Genomic DNA, 14,959 nt, shown 5'->3' on the forward strand with positions numbered 1-14,959 from the left:
CTGAGGACAACAATTGTCATGGCAACTCATCCATAATTATATATATAATAACCCAACCCATGTTGAGATATTTCATTTAAAACCACAAATGTCAACCTCATGGTGGCACATGTGGAAAAGTCAGCAGATCTCTAAAGGTCATCAGGATACATCCTGCGAGGACCATGAATGTACAGCATTCAACAGAAATCCACCAAGTACTGTTTAAGACACTTCAGTGAAGATCACACCTGCCAACACGACTTATTGACTTCCAGCAAGACTTTATATGCAAATACTTCTTTATGTGTAAATATCTCTTCTTTGATCCAACAGCTGTGACTTTGCCTGTCTGTAGTCTTTCTTACTGTATGTACATATCTACTTGTGAAAAGCCCAAAACCTGGTCACCTGGTGGAGGGGGGGGGGCCCACAAACTCATTGCTTACCACGGCGGCCAGCATTCAAATCCTTTGTGGCTCTCTCTCCCACTTTCTTGTCTATCTTCAGCTGTATTAATACCAAAATTAACTTTAAAGAAACCTGACGTCTACCTTTACATGGCAGGAAACTCAATTCTCCAGGAAGCATCCACCTGGTGAAACAAAGTTTCTTTCATCTGCTTCCCTGATTGGGGAAAAAAGGTTTGTAGTTAACATGGCAATTAAGAAATCTTCTTACTGGAGAAAGCTGACTGTGACCTGATTACATAAGTGCATGTTTGTATGCAGTGTATTGTGAATGCAAAGAGGTTTAGCAGTTGACTCTGAAGTGAATTGGTGAATTCAAGCACAGGGTTTATGAAGGATTTTAAAAACTCTTATCTTTCAAACTCTACAGTAAACCAACTTACTCACAAAGGCAATTAGACAAATGGCATGAGCCACCCTTCTAAGCATACATACATCCCTCAGCAGCACAGTGGCTGTTAAAAGAACAGCTCCAGATGATGTCCTAATACACTCCATGCCAGAGGCCTTGGTAATGACTGAAACTAGCAGAGAATGAATGAAAACAGAGGAAGAATGTACAACAGAGAATGATATGTGAGTGTGGTCGCTCCGCCACCAATGAGATGCGTAGAAAATTAGATTTGCAGTTTCCCTCTGAATGTTGTTGCGGTAGAGTTGGAGCCCAGGGCTTAATACATGACCTTGGTGTTAATGCATCTGTGACTCTCTTCCACTCCCTCACACCCTCATAGTATCGACTTTCCCTTCACGGTGTTCATTTGAACTACTCATTATCTTTATATTTTCAGATAAATATAATATATTCGTCTTGGCTTATTGAAATCCTTTGCTGCTGTGACTCTGTATGGAGAGTATGACTTCCCATACAGAGACATCTTCTCTGAGGAGAAGGAACGCCTCGATGCTTCAGCACCTTTGACAGTGAATTATTGCATTATGCCTGAAAAAGATTTGTCTGTACATTTGCACAGTATGATTACATTACAGTTAATTTAGCTGATGCTTTTGTCCAAAGCACAATGATATGAACCATTCCATTCTATTCCATTGAGGCCCTGCTCATCGGCTCCAAAAACACTCTCTCCAAATCCTAACCACCCCACCCCCAAACATCATGATCGACGGCTTTCCTGTATCCTTCACCAGCCAAGTCAAAAGCCTTGGCGTCATCCTGGACAGCACCCTTTCATTTGCACCCCACATAAAAAACATCACCTGGAATGCCTTCTTCCATATCCGCAACATTTCCAGACTCCGCCCATCCCTGTCACAATCCAGCACTGAAATCCTGGTTAATGCATTTGTCACATTCCGGATTGACTACTGTAATGCTATCCTCTCTGGCCTACCCACAAAACTACTCAACAGACTCCAAATCATTCAGAACTCGGCTGCCCGGATCATTACCCGCACCAAATCGTTAGACCACAGACCCCCATCCTCATCCAACTTCACTGGCTCCCTGATCAGCACCGGATTGATTACAAAAACCTTCTGCTCACATACAAAGCCCTCAACAACCTCGCCCCCACCTATCTCTCAAACCTCCTCCAGGAATACACCCCCTCCTGCTCCCTGCGCTCATCCTCAGCCGCACTCCTGATTGTCCCCACCTCCCGCCTTAGCACCATGGGAGCCAGGGCTTTTAGCTGCACCGCGCTCAGGCTCTGGAATTCTCTGCCTCCACACATCAAACAGTCTGACTCCATTACGACTTTCAAATCCCACCTCAAAACCCACCTGTTTAAACTGGCCTACTCTAAAACACAATCAACTTGTTATCGCAGATCCTCCTTTCACTCCGTCACTCCACACTCTTGTTTTGCCTGTTTTATCTATGATGGTTTGACTAATTTGTTTTCCATCTTTGTTTTTGCTGTTTTAACTTTTAAATGCACTGTAAGGCGACCTTGGGTGTCCTGAAAGGCGCCTCTAAATAAAATGTATTATTATTATTATTATCCATCATTGTGAGAATTTCAATGTAAGATAGAGATGATTTGTTTAACAGTTTTAATTTAATCTTCACTTTGTGTCGTTGGAAGGCACACGGTCAGTGTTGTAATATGTCTGTCCATGTCCTCTCATCCGACACACAGACGCCCGTCAGTAGGACGACATCACAAGACTGCCTTCCAACCGCTGGTTAAGGTTTGATTATGATTAGATATGACACAAATGACTTAGTTAGGTTTAATGAAAGATGATAGTTTGTGTTAAAATGAGCCAGTCCTGCTGAGTAGCAGCTTCAGTGCTCCGTCTGTGTCTACAGTGTTGACTCCAACAACCTGCGCTCAGAGCTCAACACACAATCCCTGTAGTTGATGTAGTAGAAGCGTATCTGTTCATGCATGAGATGGACAACTAAAAACAAAGATATTCACAACATATTGAGAGGGTAAATTCATTTTTTGAAGCATAATGACAACCTCAGCGAACACCATCAGCTCTGCTCCTACTCCTACTGCTCCCTGAAATAATGAAGGAAAGGCTTATAGTAACAAGGCAGGGTCCGGGACAGTGGGTTTTTGTCTGATTTCAAATAAAAACAAAGTTTTGGCTTTCAAAATATTAAAATATTATCGCAGAATTCAGATGATAAATTCAGCTTTGAAGCTTGTAAAAGTATGATGACAAGCAGAGGCATTACAATAGGCGGTGCCAACTTTCATAGGAATGAACAGGGCCCCATGGTGGATACATGCTGGGGCCCGGACTAACTCTTTGTTTAATTATCAAAAAAATGCAGATATTAGCTATTTATATGTTATTGATTTACTGTATATAAATTGTGCTCAAGTTAAACTTGAATTCAAATTATATATTGAAAGGAACTTTGATAAAATCCCTGCACTCACAAGCTGACATTCATGTGTTACCATGGTTACCGAATGATCTAGGCCACTTCCTAGAGTCATTACAATCAGCAAATGGTTATAATTTATCTTTGGAATTCATGCTGAAGTCACTTTTCTACTGTCAAAGTCTTTTGTTGCACATTATCAAATCCATCTGCTGATTGTGAGAACTGCTACGATAGCGATCTCAAGACTCCCGTCAATACTGTATTTGTTCTTCATTACTAATGCAGCCAGCGCCCCTACAATGTGATTAATCCTTTTAGTGTTTTTCATGTATGCAAAATAGGCTGTGAGGTCCCTGCAGGGATATTGGTCACAGATGCCCATCCCCCAGTGATGCATTCCTCGGACAATTTACACGTACCTGGGCAACCTGTCGTTCGAGGTGGCTGGTATATATACGGCACGCCATTGTGCCTCTCGAAGTTAACTGCCTGAAGATTGGGCCGGGGTTGTTTGACTAAAGTATACACACATAGAATCTGTTGTCTCTAGACGTCTACATTTCTGAACAGATGAGGCCAGTTAGTTGAGGTTTTATTTCCATTCTCTTTTTTACTAGTTAGTTACCGGTAGTTGTATTTACAAAAGCTCCGGTTTAGGATTCGTCTTTTGGCTATTTTTATTTATTTGATTTGAGAAGCACTCGCTGAGCCTCGTCTTTTGTATTTCACCTCTTTTGTTTTTGAGTCATAAGTAAAACCTGAACCCTGCCTGTGTCTTAACAAATCCATCTGCTTATCTGGACATACCTCTAGAGAGCTGTGTCGTAACGATGACTTAAAAAAGTCCTGTTGCAGTCGTGACAAATAATGCTCAGTATTTCATGAACACATCTGACGTCATGTTTACTCCTCTTAGATTATTTGTCATAAATCAGAATGAAAATGAAACAGGACCAGAACTAGAAGTCAACAATGTGTAATTCCTGTCCTTGATGTGAGACAAGTGAACAGAAGAACAGGTGTGAAAGTGACCTAACGTGTAGTGTGGTGTGGTGTTGCTTAACCATTGCAAGACCACAATCTTTCTCTAAACCTAAGTAAGGCGTCACCATAGTGGTGGCAGATCAGAAAACACTCATGCTGGTAGCTGTTGGGGCGCAGGAAGAGATGCTACACATGTCCTCACCCACATTCAAATGGTAACCTTTGGGTTTTCAGCCCTCGTCTTGGAGCTCTCAGCCTGTCCATCAATCTGTCTGTTACTGCACATTGATGAGTTGTGAAGTTGTAAGATGAGTTGTAAAGTTGTTCACAGGTCACATTATCTAATCCCATTCATCTTCAGACTGATGACTGTATGTGGAGAGCCACGCTGATAAATCAGATTAGATTATCTGCCCTCTCTCGTTCTGTTGACTTTGACTTTAATAACAGCACGCTCCCTGTGGACTTCAATTAAACATGTGTCTTTCTGTCCCCTTGTTATTAATGCTCACATGCATTGTCAATTATTCCTGTTAAGAGACAGACACAGAGAGAAATAGGATTTAGAGCTGGGGGTATCAGCAGGAGTCTCATCTGGTCAGACGGCTGAACACCTTCCAACTACCTCAACGCACATCTTCGTTAAAGGTGCTCTGGGGATTTTTCTTGATCTGAAGTTCTGTGTACACTCAGTGTTTCTCACCGATACTACTTGTATGTATCATTGAGGTCCAACACACGTGATCTTATCCTAATAAAACATTTGCATAGACAATGTTTGAACATTTTGAAACTTGTGCTGTTTGCATTCATGTAAAATGGAAGCCCACTAGTAAAAGTGCTAAAGATACTAGTGCTCAAAAACTCCTCATGTCCCAATATTTTCAGTCCAGAATGAAATATCTCAACAACAATTGGATGGATTGACGTGTCATGTAATACAGATGCTGAATTTTTAATAACTTGGAACATTCCAGCACCATTATCAGGTCAACATTTCAATTATAGCCCAACACTTTGGTTTATGACACAATACTGGCACGCCAGCAATCAGGTTCAGCAGTACTATGTGTTTTGTGCAAATAAGCAAATGTTGGGGTGCTTACACATTTAGGGTACTTAAATCTAACCTGTTTGGTTCAATTCAAACAGCAATATTTATAGGGGATTCTAAAAGCACTCCATAGTTTTAACTGCTGTTTCAGTTTATCAAGGAAAGTCCCCACACTGACGTGCATATGAATTACCATGGTTACCATAAATACATTATATTACTTATACAGATCGATTATTATAAGATCACTTCATCAACAGCTCACAATCTTACTGTGGCTGGCTTTCAGGCCATAAAAGTGCATAACCTGCAATCAACGAGTTACCTGTCAGTCTGTTATCATAAGTTTTACTTTTCGTCCAGACCAAATGAACCGAACTACACATGTGAGAGGCCCAAACCACCGTGCTGAAAATTGTTCACGTTTCCCGCTAAACATTAGAATGTATTAGCATGGCACTGTGTGAGAAAGATTACATTTTTATTTCATTTTACTATCGAAATGACAAATGGATAAACTTTAACAGCATTGTATTCTTTATTTCAATATATTTATGCCTTGAAAACCTATTTTCTAATTCAGCTTCCTCTGAGCAATGATGTCCTACAATCACAGCTAATCTTAGACCTTAGAATAATTTTGAGCAAAAAGGGTTTGATGACAGTTGTGAGGTTCTTTGCCTGTGTTGTAATGTGTTCTCCTCCTAACATTGATTCAACTTAAAAGAGTAGTACTCAATATCTGAAACCAAGCTTGCAGCTTCTTTAATGTAATAATAATATAATAATAAGCTTTATTTGTATAGCACCTTTCATACAAGAATTGCAGCCCAAAGTGCTTCACAGCAAAAACATAACAATTAGTACAAGGACAGAATAAGAGCATTTACAGTACACTAATCACAGTGAAGATGTAAATGAGTCTGAAGTACCATTAGAAAAATAGCCAAATTAAAATAGTATAAAATAGCAGATAAAATAGCACGTAAAATAGTATAAAATAGCAGATAAAAATGCAGAGTTAAAATAATATAATATATCAGAATTAAAATTGTATAAAAATAGCTGAATTAAAATAGCCGATAAAATAGCAGCCTTTACACATTCTTTGACATTTTCATAATCCCTTTGTCTATACTTTCATATATATTTGTCTTTGCAAATGTAGAACAATAGTCCTTTATCACAGAAGACATTTTGACATGTGACATTTATTTATTTAATATTTATGGCTAACACCCTATTGTGATTGCCAACCATAAATAACCTACTTTATTCAATAACAATCCCAGTGTAGCCACTTGTCCCATATGGATGAAAGACAAAGAACAGGGAGTGAGTCGGAGAGATATTAAATAAATAAAAGTAGCTGCTTCATTAAAGTGGGATCAGGAAAGCCATGTCAGTCAGCCTTCCACAGGATTACTCCTCTGTGACGGAGGACTCGCCATGCCGTCTGTGTCACTGTGATATCAGATTGCTCTGTCTTTATCTTTATCTTTCACACATATTGACTGTTTTTCTTTCCCATTCTCAGTGAGTTTTTATAATGACACTTTTGTTGACAAAATTGGCTGAGAACAGCTGGTTTTGAAATAATTGTCGTTTTTAAAAACCTTTTGGAGTACAATATTCTAGTACTCTGTCCACCTCTGCACCTGAGGAACCGAGTAGTGTTGGTGGGTGTCTGTGTTGTTTTACTGCTGACCATTTTGGCCATCCTGAATTTGTAGCTAGTAAACTAACATCTTCCAAAAGAGGCCAGTTGAGATGAACTATATGTTCTTGTGAGGAAGCCGCCTAGTTTTAAGTTTGCTTTCAAGACCACAATGATGTTCTGACGGAGCGTGGCTGTCCCTTAATGCTCCTCACAATGCCATTATTGTTTGAAAGTTTGCAGTCCTCAGTGTCCTTGCTATGTGCCAGTCAGTTGTTTCAAATTGGTTTCCTTTTGGTCTTTTTTAGACTGAGGGTGGGAGTTAGCAATGCATTAGCTAAGCTAGGCTAAAGGCCAGGTCACACCAGGCACAGCAAAGTGCATCTGTTAGTCTTCCTGATATAGGTGATTCCCCCACCTGTTCAGATGCAGGTGTATGTTAAAATGCAGTTGGTGTTAAAATGTCTGTATGTGCTTTTGGGTCATTCCAGAATTGGAGGACAATTTAGACATCAACACTTTAGAAAAATTAACCTTTTATTTTATTATTTTTTGTTATGTATTTAGGAAAAATAGATAATGAACAATAAAAAAATGTATTTGGCCTGCAAAGGCATCAAATGTAAACTTTTTATTAGACGTTTTATTTGTTGTGTGCCATGTTTTGTGCAACCCTGTGACACATACTCATTAGAAAAGTAGAAAAAGGTATTTTTTAAAACATTCTTCAATAAAACTCTTTACTATTAAGTAAAGAAAGTCACATGTATATTAAATACTCATGTAGTTTTGGTTAAAACTGGTTTAATGTTAATTTAAGTAGCTTTTTAAATCGATCTTGCCCAACTTTTCAATTGTCACACGTTTCATTTGAAATATTTGCTCAAATTCATTATGCATATAATTAATCAAGCTATTAAAAGGTAATAAGTTTAAACTTTTATGAGCTGAGAAAATTATTTAAGGTTATTTTAACAGAAAATGACATGGTAACAGGGTTGAAATTAGAGTAACAGGGTTGCGTAAAGTAACAGGGTTGAATGGCTACATTACTTTGGGTTTTAGATCATGACATAAATGTGACAAATATATACTCAGGACCACAGAAATGTTTTTTTTTATAATATTCTATATATATTTTCCAATGAAGGATTAACAGGAAGAGTAGCAATGATACATAAAAAACATGTCAACACATAAACACATATAATCAAATATACACTGGAGAAATGGAGGGTTCGGCCGATAGGCGAACTTCTGATTGAAGAGGAACAATGAGGATTCCATCCTGGTCGTGGAACAATGGACCAACTCTTCACTCTCGCAAGGATTCTGGAGGGGGCCTGGGAGTACGCCCAATGGTCTACATGTGTTTTGTGGATCTGGAGAAGGCGTATGATCGGGTCCCACGGATGATACTTTGGGAGGTGCTGCGGGAATATGGGGTGGGGGGTCACTTCTGAGGGCCATCCAATCCTTGTACGCCCAAAGCGAGAGTTGTGTCCGGATACTCAACAGTAAGCCGGACTCGTTCCCAGTGGATGTTGGCCTATGCTAGGGGGTGCGCTTTATCACCAATCCTGTTTGTGATATTCATGGCCAGGATATCGAGGCGTAGTCGTGGAGGAGAGGGGTTGCAGTTCGGTGGCCTGAGGATCTCATCGCTGCTCTTTGCAGATGATGTGGTCCTGATGGCATCATCGCTCTGTGACCTTCAGCAGTCACTGGATCGGTTTGCAGCCGAGTGTGAAGCAGTTGGGATGAGGATCAGCACCTCCAAATCTGAGGCTATGGCTCTCAGCACAAAACCAGTGGATTGCCTACTCCGGGTAGGGAATGAGCCCTTACCCCAAGTGAAGGAGTTCAAGTACCTCGGGGTCTTGTTCGCGAGTGAGGGCAAAATGGAGCGAGAGATCGGCCGGAGAATCGGTGCAGCGGGGGCGGTATTGCATTCGCTTTACCTACTGCACCACGAAAAGAGAGCTGAGCCTGAAGGCAAAGCTCTCGATCTAACGGGCGATTTTCATTCCTACCTTCACCTATGGTCATGAAGGCTGGGTCATGACCGAAAGAACGAGATTGCGGGTACAAGCGGCCGAAATGGGTTTTCTCAGGCTGGCATCTCCCTTAGAGATAGGGTGAGAAGCTCAGCCATCCGGGAGAGACTCGGAGTAGAGCCGCTGCTCCTTTGCGTTGAAAGGAGTCAGTTGAGGTGGTTCGGTCATCTAGTAAGGATGCCACCTGGACGCCTCCCTAGGAAGGTGTTCCAGGCACGGCCAGCTGGGAGGAGACCCCGGGCAAGACCTAGGACTCGGTGGAGAGATTATATCTCCTCACTGGCCTGGGAACGCCTCTGGATCCCCCAGTCGTAGCTGGCGGATGTGGCCTGGAAAAAGGGTTTGGGGTTCCCTACTGTAGCTGCTGTAGCTGCTGTCCCCACGACCCAACCCCGGATAAGCGGTAGACGATGGATAGATGGAAAATACAGTAATATATTTAATACATTATATTATGCTAAATTATACAAACACATGACATTTTACTATAAATAATAGAGTAAACTGAAGGAAATGCAACCCTGTTACTGTATGTCAACCCTGTTACTCTAATTATAGTAACAGGGTTGCAAGTAACAGGGTTCCAAATCAATGCTAATTTGAGCTTTTACCTCAGGAATGAATGCTAGCTGCACAATGTAATGCTACTGTCAATGAATGGACACACTTAGATATCTAACTAAAGAAAGATATGTTTGAAATGTATTTATTTTAGTCTCATAATGTGAGTAACAAGGTTGCGTTTGGTGAGTGCCACACTCCATCAAGAGTGAAAAGATTGGAAATATATTAAAAATAAAAGGGAGGACTTACCTTTGGTCTACCCATGGTAGTAGCACATGACTTGCTGATGTAATTTCCTCTGTGTCATGTGACTGACAGTTTTTTCAATTCCTCTGCCAAGCTAAAAAGGTTTTGGTAACAGGGTAGCACGCATGTTGTGGGACACAATTTCAGTGTAAAATTACTGTTATTTAAAATATGTTTATGATTTAAAAAAAGGATTTGACCATTACAAGAGACATATATCAATATAATAATACCAAAAAAAGTAAATAAAAACCCTGTATTAAATGTTATATTTTACATGCAAGTTGGTCACCAAGAAGCTGGGACAAGAGAAAAATGCTATTTTAGGGGTGTTTTTAGGGTGTTTGATATTTAAAAAAACCTTGTCTCAAGACAAGTATATTTAACACAATAAGTGCATGGTTTATCTTTTTGGGCATGGATTATTAGATTTTCTATATGTGGGACATGAAATGACCTCCAATTCTGGAATGACCCTTTTATTGATGTAAATTTGAGGTACAAGTGTACATGTGGCCGGGTAGAGATTAAATGCACACAGACACACATTTGCACACAAGAGCCATGTCGAAGTGAGCAGCTCCACTGGAGCGGTTGGGCTTAAGGGCCTTGCTCAAGGGCACTTCAGAGGTGCTAATGAGGCAGGCCGATCGCTCACTTTCCCCACCCAAATGTATCCTGCTGGTCCACGGATTGAACCGACGACCTTCCGGTCTACTGCTATATTTGCATGAGTGAACAGGAGTATTCACTCTGAAAAAGGACCTTGTTACTCAAAATCTCTTTGTTCTGCTACTTTATTTCTAATTTTGGCTCTGAACCTCTGTCTGGATGAAGAGGGGCATAATAAGAGTAACTTAATGAAAACAAAATTGAATGTCAAATTTACTTTTCGATTTTTCACATTGTCACACCCTTTCTGTGATGTGTTGGCATTCTTATGGTGTGTTTTTACATTAAGGGAAAAAAATATACTAAAAAAATGCCCATGTTTTACAAAATCAACATAATTTTCATTATGGAAATCATGATGAAAAAATGAAAAAACAATTTTCATTGGAAAACTAGAAATTAGGATTGCATTTCCTTTTTAAGTGTAGGTTGCACATTGTACTGTGTGTGTAATGCTGGTAGTTCAGCAACACATGGGAACCCAAATGCATGACAGACGCAGTCAATGCAGTGAAAGTATTGTAGAGGCTGATTCCAACAAAGAAGCAGACAAAAGCAGGAGTCAGAAAAGGCTAACTTAACCTGACAAGGGGCAGGCAAAGTATCATCCATCCGGGAATCAGGCAGGCAGGATCAGAACAGGCAGGGAGAAATGCTGGAGAGTGGAGACCATCTGGCTGAGTACTCGTGGAAATGACCCGGTATATATTGTATATTGTGCTGGACTGATGAGGGGAAATGGGAAGCGGGTTTTTCTTTGCGAGCCTCCAGTGGTTTAACTTCTCACCTCGCTGCAGTGATGTAAAGTGTACTGCAGGACCCAGTGACATCACTGTTGGGTGTGAGCACACTTCTCATCTCACCGGTGTGGTTTGAGGTAAGACAGAATTCAAACGTTCAACTCTTAGAGGGCAGTGAAACCCTAACTCTTTAATAATATCAAAGGCTTGTTTTTTTATTTTGTCATACATACACACACAAATGAAAACTAAATCAGTTTCATTTAATCTTCTCATTCCAACATTGACATTGATTGTGAGAGACATGGGGGGGGGGGGGGGGGGGGGGGGTAACTAAGATAATCATTTCACCAGAACATATGTGACAGTGTGTGGGAATGTCTCTCCCTTCTTCCATTTTGAAGGAACATAATTTTCATGTCATTGTCTTTCAGAGTTTTAATAAATGTCACTGAATTGTGAGACAGTGTTGGCTGAACACTGTGTTGCTTTGTTCCAAATCACAGGCAGTGTCTTCCTCCCTGCTTGGCCATGCAGCAACAGAGGCCAGGCCTCTGTGTGAAGCCCACAGCAGTAATCTATATTTCATAGGCCCTCTCCATGAAAAGGTGAAAATGCGGTGGTGCCAGCAGGCCTCAGGACTAACCACACTGACAGAGAATGTTGGATTAATAGCTAATAATACAAAAGGAGCCTGAAGCTGGCAGCCAACAAGCTGCAGACTCAACAACATTCTCACATTTTTTTTCTGCTTCTTTTCTTGTCCCTTCAGTTTGCTGAAGCGGCAGGTTAAAAGATTATAAATCCCCACTGATTAGAACATCTAAAAAACATGACCCGATGTAGCAGCATGTGCTGTCTTCCTGGTAAGTCTGAGAGACTGGATGTGGAGTCAGGTTAGACCAGCACTGAGATACTGGCCCTTAATTATAAATCACCGTGCTTCACCTCCGATATAATGAAGAAACTTCTTTATGAGAGAGAATTTATAGAGGATAGAAATACAGCTTTGATTTATGATTAACCAGACCACAGGATGTGTGGAACAGCTTATATTGTATAAAGTTGACTGCTTTAATCAATAATGTTGTAATTCTGTGTTTAATTGCTTGTTGCCCACAGTTTGGGCCATCATTTTCTCTTTTGTTAATTACATTTAGCACTCGGGGATCATTTTCCTATACATTTATCAAATAGCTGAGGCAGGAAAACAGCCACAAGAAAAAACCCACTGCTCATGCATGCTGGGAGAAACTCCAGTTCCCCACAACCCTGAACAGGATGAGCAGGTGCAGAGAATGCATGGCTGGATGGGTGGATGCAAAGGTGGAGTTGGGGAGGCTTAGCAATATTCTACCTCTGTGCTAACCATGTGGGTGAGGCCAGAATAAAAATGTACATAATTTATTTACAGTTCATAAATCAGAACTAATCTCACTTGAGTCACTATGAAGTTTGTTCATTATGTATTAACATTACAGTATTTCTTCTACCAGCTGCTCATGAGTAAAAAACAGCAGCAGGACTGTTTATCTTGTTGCCCACATAATCTCCATCATGCATTGGTGTCCTTGTGCTCGTGCACGATCCAAACACAACAGAGCGCTGCTAGAGGTCAAACACTCCACAGGGTGCGTTTAAGTGCTTCAACTGAAACTGCAACTCCCATTCAACATCATTGCAATTTCCATTTCAAGTAAGCACACTTAGATTTACAGAAAATGGTGCCTTTCTTTTTAGCAAAACCCCAAATGATGAATGGAAAATGTGACTGGAGTGTGACTTGGGCCATTCTGCATGAATGCAGAGATTGAATGGTGTGGTGTGTGTGGATGTATGCATCGTGGCGATAGCTAACTGGTTATGACATTATTTTCATTGCTGTTGCTTTACTCTACTTCTATACAAATATCTGCCATCATAACAAGACTGAGGGTTGTATTCTTTGCAGGTTTTCTCTGCACCTCCACCCTTTTCACTTGACCAGGCAGCAAAAATGTTTTTCTCTTTTAACATCACATACTTACACCCTTACTTACTTATCACCCATATGACATGGCAACCACACATCAATCAGATTACCAGAACTGCCTTTTTCCACCTTAACAACTCAGCTCGTCTCCGCCCATCACTCTGCTTCTCCGCTGCACACACTTTGATCCATTCCTTCATCACATCCAGAATCTGAAACAGCATTCTTTATGCCACATCATCCTCAATCCTAAATAAGTTCCAGTACATCCAGAACTCTCCTGCTCGTCTGATATAATGAAATGTATTATTTTTATTATTATTATTATTATTAATAATTACCTCATTAAGTCCCTAAAAGCGAAACTGTCTTTTTTTAAATGGAAATAAATTGTAGAAAGCAAATTGTTCAGTGAACCTTTTTATCTAAAGAACTTCCTAAATCCCGAACCAGGAAAGGTCATTTTACAATTACCCCTCGTCCCCGAGACATCAATCCAGTCTAAATGAGGCTTTAGTCAGAAAATGTCACACAGATTTGACACATTTTAAAATCTTTATTTAATCATTGTGATACCTCTCCTCTGTGTTGCATCCTCTGCTTTAGACCCAAGAACCCAAACCATCTCAAAAGACAAAAACACTATGGAGTGTGACTTTGGCATTATATAGACAGCAACAGGGTAATACAATACGTATCTAGGCATAATTAATGAATTAAATAATTAAAGCAATTCTTCAAGAAACTTTAAGAATGAATAAAGGGGAAAACTGACTTTAAAAATGTAGATACACAGACTTCTTCTGAGTCTGCACTGAAGCCCAAGATGCAGTTCACACTTTCAATCCATTTGGTTCATAATTCAAATTTCAGGCAGATCCCAGCATCCAATGACTGAGCTGCTCTGTGTTGACCTGTCATATACTATGTTCTCCTAACCTGACCATCTCTGCCTGACTCACCTGCGCACCATGTCCCGATTAGTCTCGCAGGACATATACTGTATATACTTATATGTCTTACCCCTGCTCTGACTTTCTTCCTGGTTTTGATCCTTGCATGCCTTTTTGAACTGAGTACTGAGACTATCTTCCCTGCCCGTCTGTGGCTTTGGGTTCAAGATATTTTCTGAGCCGAGTGTAGTGCAGGTAGATCGCGCACCGTTAAAAAAAAAAAGAAGATATTCCCCCAACGGAACCTTGCGCCCCGTGAAATTCATTCCCTCCTCCCGTCTGTTTCGCTCACACACACGAGCAAACACACCTACAGTCAGAGCCCCCCCCCCGCCGTCGCAGCCTTTTTTAATACGGGTAGATCACTTGGATCTGGTCATTTTAAAAGTAGCTCACAAGCCAAAAAAGTGTGTACATCAATGATTGGTGCTCAGATATAGTCAAAGTTGATGGACAATGTTTCCCTCAATTGTCAATGTCAATTATTTTATATTAAAGATGTCGGCCATTTTATTATGCGCAGAAATTCTACAGTGTTTTTGTTGCTGCTGTTTACTTTACTCCTGATGCAAATTCAACAAATGCACCACAGGAATGCACTTCTGTTCTGTTTTGTAATGTTTCCTGTTCAGCATAATTGAATACTTATTCCCACTGTCACTATCATCTACTATGATCACACCCAGCTTGTCAGTGTTTCCATCCAGCTGTGTGTTCCCACTGTAAGAATTATGTAGAGACGTCTTTGTGGATTCTTGATAGGGGATGGTGGGGTGAATGTGAGAGGGGTAGTGAATGTATG

The sequence above is a fragment of the Cottoperca gobio genome, chromosome 10 (assembly GCF_900634415.1).
Source record: "Cottoperca gobio chromosome 10, fCotGob3.1, whole genome shotgun sequence".
Classification (NCBI taxonomy): domain Eukaryota; kingdom Metazoa; phylum Chordata; class Actinopteri; order Perciformes; family Bovichtidae; genus Cottoperca; species Cottoperca gobio.